Source organism: Amblyraja radiata, chromosome 1 (genome assembly GCF_010909765.2).
Source record: "Amblyraja radiata isolate CabotCenter1 chromosome 1, sAmbRad1.1.pri, whole genome shotgun sequence".
In the NCBI taxonomy this organism is placed as follows: Eukaryota; Metazoa; Chordata; class Chondrichthyes; order Rajiformes; family Rajidae; genus Amblyraja; species Amblyraja radiata.
Window position 1 is genome coordinate 48504473 of NC_045956.1, and position 10163 is coordinate 48514635.

Here is a 10163-nt window from a genome sequence, read left to right on the forward strand (position 1 = left end):
GGTTTGCGAGGTTAATCCCCAGGATGGCGAGACTGTCATATGAGTAAAGATTGGAAAGACTGGGCTTGTATTCACTGGACCTTAGAAGGATGAGAGGGCATCTTATAGAAACATATAAAATTATAAAAAGACTGGACAAGCTAGATGCAGGAAAAATGTTCCCAATGTTGGGGGAGTCCAGAACCAGGGGCCACAGTCTAAGAATAAATGGGAGGACATTTAAAACTTAGATGAAAAAAAAGTTTTCACGCAGAGAGGTGTGAATTTGTGGCATTCTCTGCCACAGAAGGTGGTAGAGGCCAATTCACTGGATGAATTTAAAAGAGAGTTAGATAGAGCTCTTGGGGCGAAGGCAGGCACAGGTTACTGATCATGGATGATCAGCCATGATAACAATGAATGGTGGTGCTGGCTCGAAGGGCCAAATGGCCTAATCCTGCACCTGTTTTCTATGTTTCTATGTTTCTAAACCTATGTCCTCTGGTCCTTGATTCACTTACTCTGGGCGCAGAGATTGCGCATCTACCTGATCTATTCCTCTCATGATTTTATACACCTTAATAAAATCACCCCTCATCCTTCTGCGCTCCAAGGAATAGCGTCTACAGTCTACTCAAGCTCTCTCTATAGCTCAGACACTCTAGCCCTGGCAACATCCTCGTTGTATCCTTTCTGTACCCTTTCCAGCTTAACAACATCTTTTCTATAACATGGTTCCCAGAACTGAACGCAATACTCTAAATGCAGCCCTTCCAATGTCTTATACAACTGTAACGTGACCTTCCAACTTCTACACTCAATACTCTGACTGATAAGTCTACTGAACCTTAGTTTAGTTTAGTTTATTATTGTCACATGTACCAAGGTACAGTGAAAAGTTTTTTTTGTAGCATGCTATCCAGTTAACGAAAATAATATAAATGATTACAATCAAGCGTCCACCGAGTACAGATACAGGTAAAGGGTATATAATTTAGTGCAAGCTTAAGTCCAATAAAGTCCTATTAAAGATAGTTCAAAGGTCTCCATGAGGTAGACACAAAAAGCTGCAGTAAAACCCCTGTCTCACGGTGCGAGTCCACCCACGAGTGATCCCGAGTTTAAAACAAATCAAACTCGTGGTAATCATGTAGAATTAACGTAGCGGGAACGTCGGAACTCGTGGACGTAACTTAGCGACTCGTAACGCTAACGGCAGGTACACGGGAAACTTGTTAACTCGTGAAAATTTTTCAACATGATGAAAGATTTCCATAAGTCAAATTTACTCTTGAAGTGAAAATATTGAACTTTTAAACTCATTGTAAGAACGTAGTAGCCCGTGAGTTTACCGTAGTGACTCGTGAGTCTACCGTGGGTTTGGCTTGAGTGCCAGAAGTGAAATGTTGAAGATTAGTCATCTCCGGAGAACTTGGATAGGTGACGTTTCGGGTCGGGACCCTTCTTCAAATTTTAGACCCTTCTTTCACCCGAAACGTCACTTGTCCATGTTCTCCACAGATACTGCCTGACACGTTGAGTTACTCCAGCACTTTGTTTTTTTTTCCTAAACCAGCTTCTGTAGTTCCTTGTGTTCCAAAATGTAATACTTTATAAATGTCCAGAGATGCTGCCTGTCCCGCGGAGTTACTCCAGCACTTTGCGTCTGTCTTCCTGGAGACCTCGTTTCCCACGCAATGTGACATCTACCCAGCATACATTGCCAACTGTTGTTTTGGCAGCAGCAACATAATCTCCCAGTTAGTACACTCAGAGTTGCTGAGGCCTAGTTTATGTAGAGACAAGAAACTGCAGATGCTGGAATCATGATCATAAAACTCACACACAGTGTTGGAGGAACTCGCACAGCGCTGGAGTAACTCAGGCAGCATCAGCAGAGGGAATGGACAGACGTTGATTTGGCACGAAAAGAAGGGACCCGATCCGAAACGTTGCCTATCCATTCCCTCCGCAGATGCTGCCTGAACCGCTGGCTTACTTCGACACTTCGAGAGTTCATGTCATAGGGGCAGAATTAGGCCATTCGGCCCATCGAGTTGCTCCAACACTTTGTGTTTCGCTCAGCATCTGTGGTCCCCCATGTCTCCATTTGACAGCTGGAAGAACTCAGCAGGTCATGGAGTCTGAAGAAGGTGCCTGACCCGAAACCTCGCCTGCCCGTTTCCTTCCACCGATTTCATGTGGTCACTTTTCGATAAAACCCCACCTCCCCAGTTATTGCAAGTCCATTTAATTCCGCATGTCTCCATTTCATTCATTAAGTCGCCGGTACTGTCACATCGTTCGTTTTCGGTCAATACACCGGATCAGTCTGAAGAAGGGCGACGATAGACACAAAAAGCTGGAGTAACTCAGCGTCTCTGGAGAGAAGAAATGGGTGATGTTTCGGGTCGAGACTCTCCGACAGACTGGTAAGGGAAATGAAAGATATAGATGATGATGTATTGTAGAGAGATAAAGAACAATGAATGCAAAAATACGATGATAAAGGAAACAGACCATTGTTCGCTGTTCGTTGGGTGAAAACGAGCAGCTGGTGTGACGTGGGTGGAGGAGGGATAGACAGAGAGGGAATGCCGGGGTTACTTGAAATGAGGGAAATCAATATTCATACCACTGGGCTGTAAGCTGCCCAAGCGAAATATGAAATGCTGTTCCTCCAATTTGCATTTAGCCTCATTCTGACTGGAGGAGACAGGGCCGGCCTTAGGAGGTGCTGGGCCCAATTGGGAACAATTTTCATAGAAATATAAATAAATAATTATAAATGAGTCACGAGTCGTGAGTAATATGACAGTCAGTCGACTTTAAAAAAAATCTTAAACCGCGCATGCGCAGATTGTTCTCTCCGTAAAAATAAATAAAGTAACAATTCAATTTGCCCAAGGCTTCCAAATCTCCTTCTTTTTGAATTACTGAATGGGTGGGGGGTGGAGGGTGACGGCAGGTGGAAAGATGGTGGGAAAAATGGGAGCGCGACGGAACAACATGAATCAGTTGTCATCTTATTGAATGACAAAACTAGTTCAAGGGTCCAATTGGTGGGAGAGTTCCTTTCACAGCGTGTGGGGAGTCTAGCCAGGGAGGGCAGGAGCGTTGAGAAGGAGAGGGTCGGGGTTCATGCCAGTAACACTCACTCACCGATGCCGCGGCGCTCCGGGCGCGGAGCCACCGCATTGTGGCCGGGGAGGGAAGCAGCTCGCATGGCTTTGAGTGGCCGCCATCACCGAACAGCGGGACCGACTGCCATCTCAGCGCCTTCTGCCGGCCCGCTCACCTCTGGCAGTGCTCTCCATCTGAACAGTGAGGGGACCAGCTCAAGAGCAAAGATCATAGAGCGGAGTGAGTCAGCGGGTGATGGATAACATCACAGCGGGCGGTGGAGCTTACTTCTGTTTCAGCGCGAACAAGGGATCAAGGGACCCCCCCACCCCAAGGGAACCCCCCCCCCCCCACCCACCAGCGCTGTCCTTTTACTGCCGCTTCCCACTTTACAGCCGCTTCCCATCAGCTGCTAGCAATGAGGGATAGACTTGGCTATCCCTCAGTACAACAACATCATTCTTGATGTTGCTGTACTGAGGGATAACAAAGTCTATCTTTCTTGGCTAACAACCTAACCTTCGGCCTCCAAGATGCATGTCAAGTCTTCTAATGTTTTTGCAGATTACCCGCTTGAAAGGGATTTGATTTATCTACCCCGAAATGATGAACTGGATTCACTCAGACCAAACACTTCTTTTCCACCTTTTTTATTTTCTCCTCCTTTTATTTTGGCAGATTAGTCTTTAGCAGTTTTTAGCAGTTTTAGTCTTTACCAGTTTTGGTCTTTATCAGGTGAAAAACCTTTAGACACAAAGGCAAAAAATATACACATTACTGTAACCAAATATAAATAACAGAAAATTACATGTATCTAACATTCCAACTCATAGCAGCCATTTTGTTTTTAAAAATAATTTTCACATTTCATTAAATGAAAAATACAGATAATGCCCACTACTGTTACCAATTTTTTAGCTTAATATCATATGAATCTTTACTGTTTTTTAACACATTTTATCATATTTTTTAAAATGCAATTATTTAAACTAACACCACACATAGCATATAAGCATTAGAAATTAGCTCACATTAGCCCTTAACCCCACAATGAAGCAGGATGCACTTTACATAGACAACAAACACTATCATCACCCTGTCATCTTGGTTAACAAACACCACCAATATTTCAAACTTTCTCAATCAACACGTTAGCCAGACAAGTTTCTCAGATATTAAAGGGTTAAACAGAGTCTCTGGGGCTGTAGTCTTTGGCTCAGTTCATTTAGAGTTCAGTCCTTACCGGCTGCCAATCGGGTCTGTAGAAAATCAGTCCTGCTTGCCTGTTCTGGCTATCGCGACAGTCTTTTCAGACAGTCCTTTTGATTTACTGTTCAAGTTTTGCCGCCCGCAAGTCTCTTCTGTCTTCTTCCCTGGCTTCTGGTGCTGTGTGCCCTTTTGATCCCCGGGCAGAACTCGGCAGGCTGGGTTTCCGCCCACTTTAATCACTGTCTCGTGATTTCAATGTAGCATTTCTCTGCACCTGTTCTTTCATTTCAGTTTGACTTGACACCTCCCACTCGATCTTCCAATGGAACCACTTGGGAGATCGACGCTTTAAAGTCAAACTTTGAAGTCTAGGTTTGAACTTGGTCTTTATAGGCTACCAGTCGAACTGTTGTGGTGCTTGGGAAAGTTGTGCCCAATTGCGCAGCACAAAAAATGTCTTTTAGAGCATTTTCTTGTTCTCTTATTGTAATGACTCCTGTCAAAGAGATGGCCTCCCAATTTGGATTGTTTAGGGCTTTGTTCTTGCCAAGAAACCTCTTCGCTGCTCTCCAAATCCATGCGACTGTCTTGATCAGTCGTGTTAGAATGCTGAACCGCTTGAGATCAACAAGGTTCTGAATAGCTGACCCTGCAGGTGGTCTCTTTGGGCTTGTTGGTTCCGGTTCTTGGTTCTCTACTTTGGCTCTTGATAGTGCTGCAACAAAAGCTTTCTTCTGTAACTTGTTGATGTTCTCTCTGGCAGTGGCAGCCAGTTCTTTAGCTGATTTTATTGGCCACTCACTCATAGGCAACACCAGGAACTTCGGTCCATTTTGCCACTCCGAATACTGATCAAGGTCTTGAGGGCTGGCACCTCTGGTGATCACATCAGCGATGTTTTGTGGGCCAGGAATCCACCGCCAGTCCTGAATGTTGGTGCTTGTTTGAATCTCTCCAATCCGATTGGCGAAGAATGTCTGAAATCCCTAGCTTTCTCGCTGTATTGCACCAAGGATTGTTTGGCTATCCACAAGATGATACCACTTCTCCACTTGAATTTGACTGTGTAGCTCAAAATACCTCTTTAAGCGTGAGGCGAACACTGCTCCGCACATCTCTGCTTTAACAGCGTCTCCTCTGTGGTCCAAGGGAGTTAACTTGGCCTTGGATTCCACAAGTCTGACAATTGGGCCATGGTCTGAATCCCATCTCAGGTACATCACCGCCCCGTAGGTGTGCTCACTTCCATCAGAAAAGGTGATTCCCAAGGGTTCAGTTGCGGAGCAAGAGGGAGTCAGTGCCCTGACGAACTTGACTTTTCCAAGTTGTACGTACGCTTCAAAGAGCTTAATTGCATCCTCCCTGAGTCCATCTGAGAGTGCTATGTCCCATGTGTCTCTGACCGAACAGCTTCCCTCTTTTGCTTCTTGGAAAGCTCTGCGTACTAGAATCGCTCCCTTTTGCTTAACAGGGGCCACTATGCCGATGGGGTCATATAGCCCTGCTATCTGGCAGAGAAGCTCTCTTCTTGTTAGGGGATTTGGCGTCTGAGTTTTGATTTGCTCTTGTAGAAGGCCTTGACCAAACCGCATCTTTTTCTTTCTCTTGGAGAAATTGATTCCCACCATAACGTGGAGCATGTCCTCTTCAACAATGTAGCCCAGACCAAGTGCCTTGTTATCATCATCATGCATTTGGTTTGGTAGGATCATGGTCTTTGTTTTGCTTTTCTTTAAAGCATCACTGTCCTCCTTGCTCCCACTTTGGCCAGACAGAACCCAAGGCTTGAGCTCAAACCCACCAGCTTTTAGGATTTGTTCCACATTTGCTGTGATGATTATCAACTGTTCGAGGCTGTTGTGAGATGTGAGGATGTCGTCAACATAGCTGTCATTCTGGAGTACTTGCTGCTCATCCTTGAGGTGGGTAAAAGAAGGAAGATTAGCAGTCTCACGCATTGCCAACTGTGCAATGCACCCCGCAGGTTTGTCTCCGATGTTCACTCTTGTGATAGCATACTCTCCCAGCTCCTCGTCCTCGGAATCTCGCCAGAGGAATCTGTGTAAGTGTACTTCACGGTCCTCCAACCAGACTGAGTTAAACATCTTCTTTATGTCTCCCAGAGCAGCATAGATTCCGCCTCTGAATCTGAGGAGGACGGCGCGAATTTGGTTGAGGACGTCTGGACCTTTCATCAGCAAATCATTTAAGCTGACACCATTGCACTTTTGGCTGCTGTTCCACACTAGTCTCACTGGGGTTGTGACAGAGTGGGGGTTTGGAGCAATAAGGTGACTCACATACCACACTGGTCCCTTCCAGTTTGCAATCATGTCTTCGGACAATTTGATTGTAGCCTTTCGGTCTACCATGTCGTGCACCTGAGCTGTGTAGGCACTTTTCCATTCAGGTTCTCTGGATAGCTGCCTCTCCGTCCTGAGAAATGTGGCTTCCACTGTCCTTTTATTATTTGGTAGAGAAGCTGGGTCTTCAAACCAAGGATAGCTAGCATGCCAATGTGGGTCTTTACTGTGACGGTCTCCTGTTACGTAGGTGAGGCCTTCCCTTACCACTTCGAACTCTCTCTCTTCAGCAAGAGTCATTTCTTTTCCGCTTGGCTGGCAGTTTCCACAGCGGCAACCCCCGCACTTTGGCTCGCATGCTGCTCCAATGCTATCCCACTTCCACCAATCCAAGAAGTCCCGATTGGCGGTTGATGTACGTGACTTCTGGACTTTGACGGCGACCTGTCCGTTTGGTGAAAGTTCCTCAGGGACTGGGGCAGTGAGCTCCTCATACTTTAAAGCAGCTGCTCTCATTGATCTTGCGAAGTGTGTTTTGGACATGTGGGCTGACATGGTAAACTTCTCAAACAGCTCAGGATGACAACCTCCAACAGTCTTTCCCAGTGGTCCATCCCACAGAATGAGATCTCCCACAGTTCTAATCCTCTGAGGCGCTAGCTGACCTGATCTATGGCTTATGAGCAAATGTATCTCTTTTGGTCTCACAAGTTCCTCAAGTGGGACGTCTGGAAAGAACTTTTGCAGCAGCTGTGGTGTCACATGTTTGTGAACATCTGCAATGCTGTCCAATCCATAACAAACTAACTTGAGTGTGCCCTTGGGAGTCTTCACTCGGATCTTTAGAAGGTAGCGCATTGTCTCTACGTGGACCTTCATCCCCCCAACTCCATGGACGATAAGCGTGATGTCTTCACTCCTAAGGTTCAGTCTACTCGCAGCCTTGTGAGTTATGTAGTTGGTATCTGAAGCCAAGTCAATGTCCCAACCTTTTGTCCAGCATTTGCTATGACCTCCAGAAGCATCATAATCACTGGATGCTCTTGCAGTCCACCTTCCTTTAGGAGGCTTGGCTGATGCTTTGCAGTGTTGAAGGCTCTTGATGCAGTGTTGGAGAACACATCTCGGCATTGTTTTGCCAACTCTGGTGGAAGTTTGCTGAAAAACTCCTCTTGGTCCACTGTATATTTCTTCTTGCCTTTATCTTCCTCTGGACCAAATTTACTCCTTCTCTGATCCACACTGCTTTTCCTCATCTCATAATTGGGGCACAGATAAAAAATGATGCTCAGGAGTCTGTTCATCCTTGCAGATTTGATTTTTACACAGATATGCAGGTTTGCAGTATGAACCATCATCATGAACTTCAAGACACTTTTTGCATGCTCCCAACTTCTTTACTGCAGCTCTTTTCTCGGTCAGCTTTAGCCCTCGAAACTGCTTGCAGAAGTACAGCTTTCTTTTATGCTTTACGTCACCACAGACTACACAACTTGTGTGGTCATTTCCTGACTTGGTAGAATTGGTTCTGGCATGTCTTGGTTCAGTCCGAGTTTCCTTTCTACTCGGCTCCTCGTCCCTCAGTTGCTCGAGCTGTTCGTATATGCTCTCCTGCTCTTTGAGAAATGACAAGAGACTGTCAAACCGTTTCTCTGGTGCCACAGCATTCCTCTTGTCAGCTACATAAACCAGCCATTCCTTCTTGAGAGTTTCTGGAAGCTTGGTTTCAATTGATTTTGTCATCAGTGGATTTTTAATAGCGCCTGTGTCTCCGAGATCGCTCAAGTCCTTAAGCGCCTTTTCCACAGCTTGAATTAATTCCACTATTTTACGTGGCTGATGTCCTCTGACAGGTGGGATTCTCTGAAGCTCCTCCACTATCTCAATAGCAATAGCTGTTTGATTTCCAAACCGGTTCTCAAGGACACGAAAGATATCATCTGCAGTATTATAACTTGTGAGGCGGAGGTCTCTTGTAATTTTGTCCTCCAGACTGTCCAGCAATTGAACCTTCTTCACCTCATTTGATCCAGTGGGTTCACCTTGCTTTTGCAGTGCTTCCCAATCCTTCCTCCATCTATAAAAGTCACGCTTGTTTCCAGTAAACTTAGGAAGGGCTGTGGGCCTCAGTCTGATGGCTGGTGAAGGATAATTGAAAGCATTCGCCGCTTGTGCTAATCCTTCAGCGTCCTTCTTTATTCTTGCCTCTATGAAGTCAGCCTTCCTGGAAACCAGCTTGGGAACGAGAAGCTCGAGTGTTCTTAGGTGTTTCTGGAAGCTCTCTTGCTCATCCAGAGGGACCCAACGTTGCCACCGACTGTACGTCTCCTTTGCAGTCTCTACCAGTTCCTGCAGGTGGTTAAGCATGAATTCATATGCTTCTTGGTTGCTATTTGATGGTGCGGTGGCAGCAGCAAGTTCACATGCACCATCTGCTGTCTGTAGTGAGGTGGATAATTCAACATTTCCAAAGTTTGCCCATAGAGTGTCCTGGATGAGCCCTTTGACCTCTTTTAGTTTCGACTCACACTCCTTTGCAGTCTTTGCCAGGTCGGCTTTTTGCTGTTCAGTTAACACAGTTTCCTCATCTGCGTCCAGCTCCGCCTCCAGCTCTGCAATGAGTCCAGCCTCCACATCGGCATTGGCTTCCATGACTTTTTCGGCCTCCTGCATGAGTTTGTTGAAATTGTTCCTGAGCTCCTCTTCAGAGTTTACTTTATGGTTCCTAATGATGCTGTTAACAAGGCGAGAGAATGCCCGTTTTGCTGTTGTCCTCTCCACCTTGAGCTGCTCAGCTGACTTTCCAGTAACTTCATCAGCCATGATTTATCTTGACTTATCTGTCTCTTTTCCAGGTTTCCAGATCTCCTGGTCACAACGGTTTTTCACTGTCAAGTCTTCTAATGTTTTTGCAGATTCCCCGCTTGAAAGGGATTTGATTTATCTACCCCGAAATGATGAACTGGATTCACTCAGACCAAACACTTCTTTTCCACCTTTTTTATTTTCTCCTCCTTTTATTTTGGCAGATTAGTCTTTAGCAGTTTTTTAGCAGTTTTAGTCTTTACCAGTTTTGGTCTTTATCAGGTGAAAAACCTTTAGACACAAAGGCAAAAAATATACACATTACTGTAACCAAATATAAATAACAGAAAATTACATGTATCTAACATTCCAACTCATAGCAGCCATTTTGTTTTTTAAAATAATTTTCAAATTTCATTAAATGAAAAATACAGATAATGCCCACTACTGTTACCAATTTTTTAGCTTAATATCATATGAAATTTACTGTTTTTTTAACACATTTTATCATCTATATTACTAAAAGTCTGTTCTTGACCGGTTTTGGCCATCTTGCGATTTTCGAGAGAACGCCGCCACCTACGGCCGTCATTTTTGGCCACCTCGCTCAGAGCCCCCCTCCACCGCATGTGTGCCGAGGATTTTTCCCGTCGATTAAAAATGACAGAGATATTATTGTTTTTACAAAATTCTCCATTCTCTCTGCTGCCCCCGCTGGCGGCAGGGAAGAGGGACTATAACACC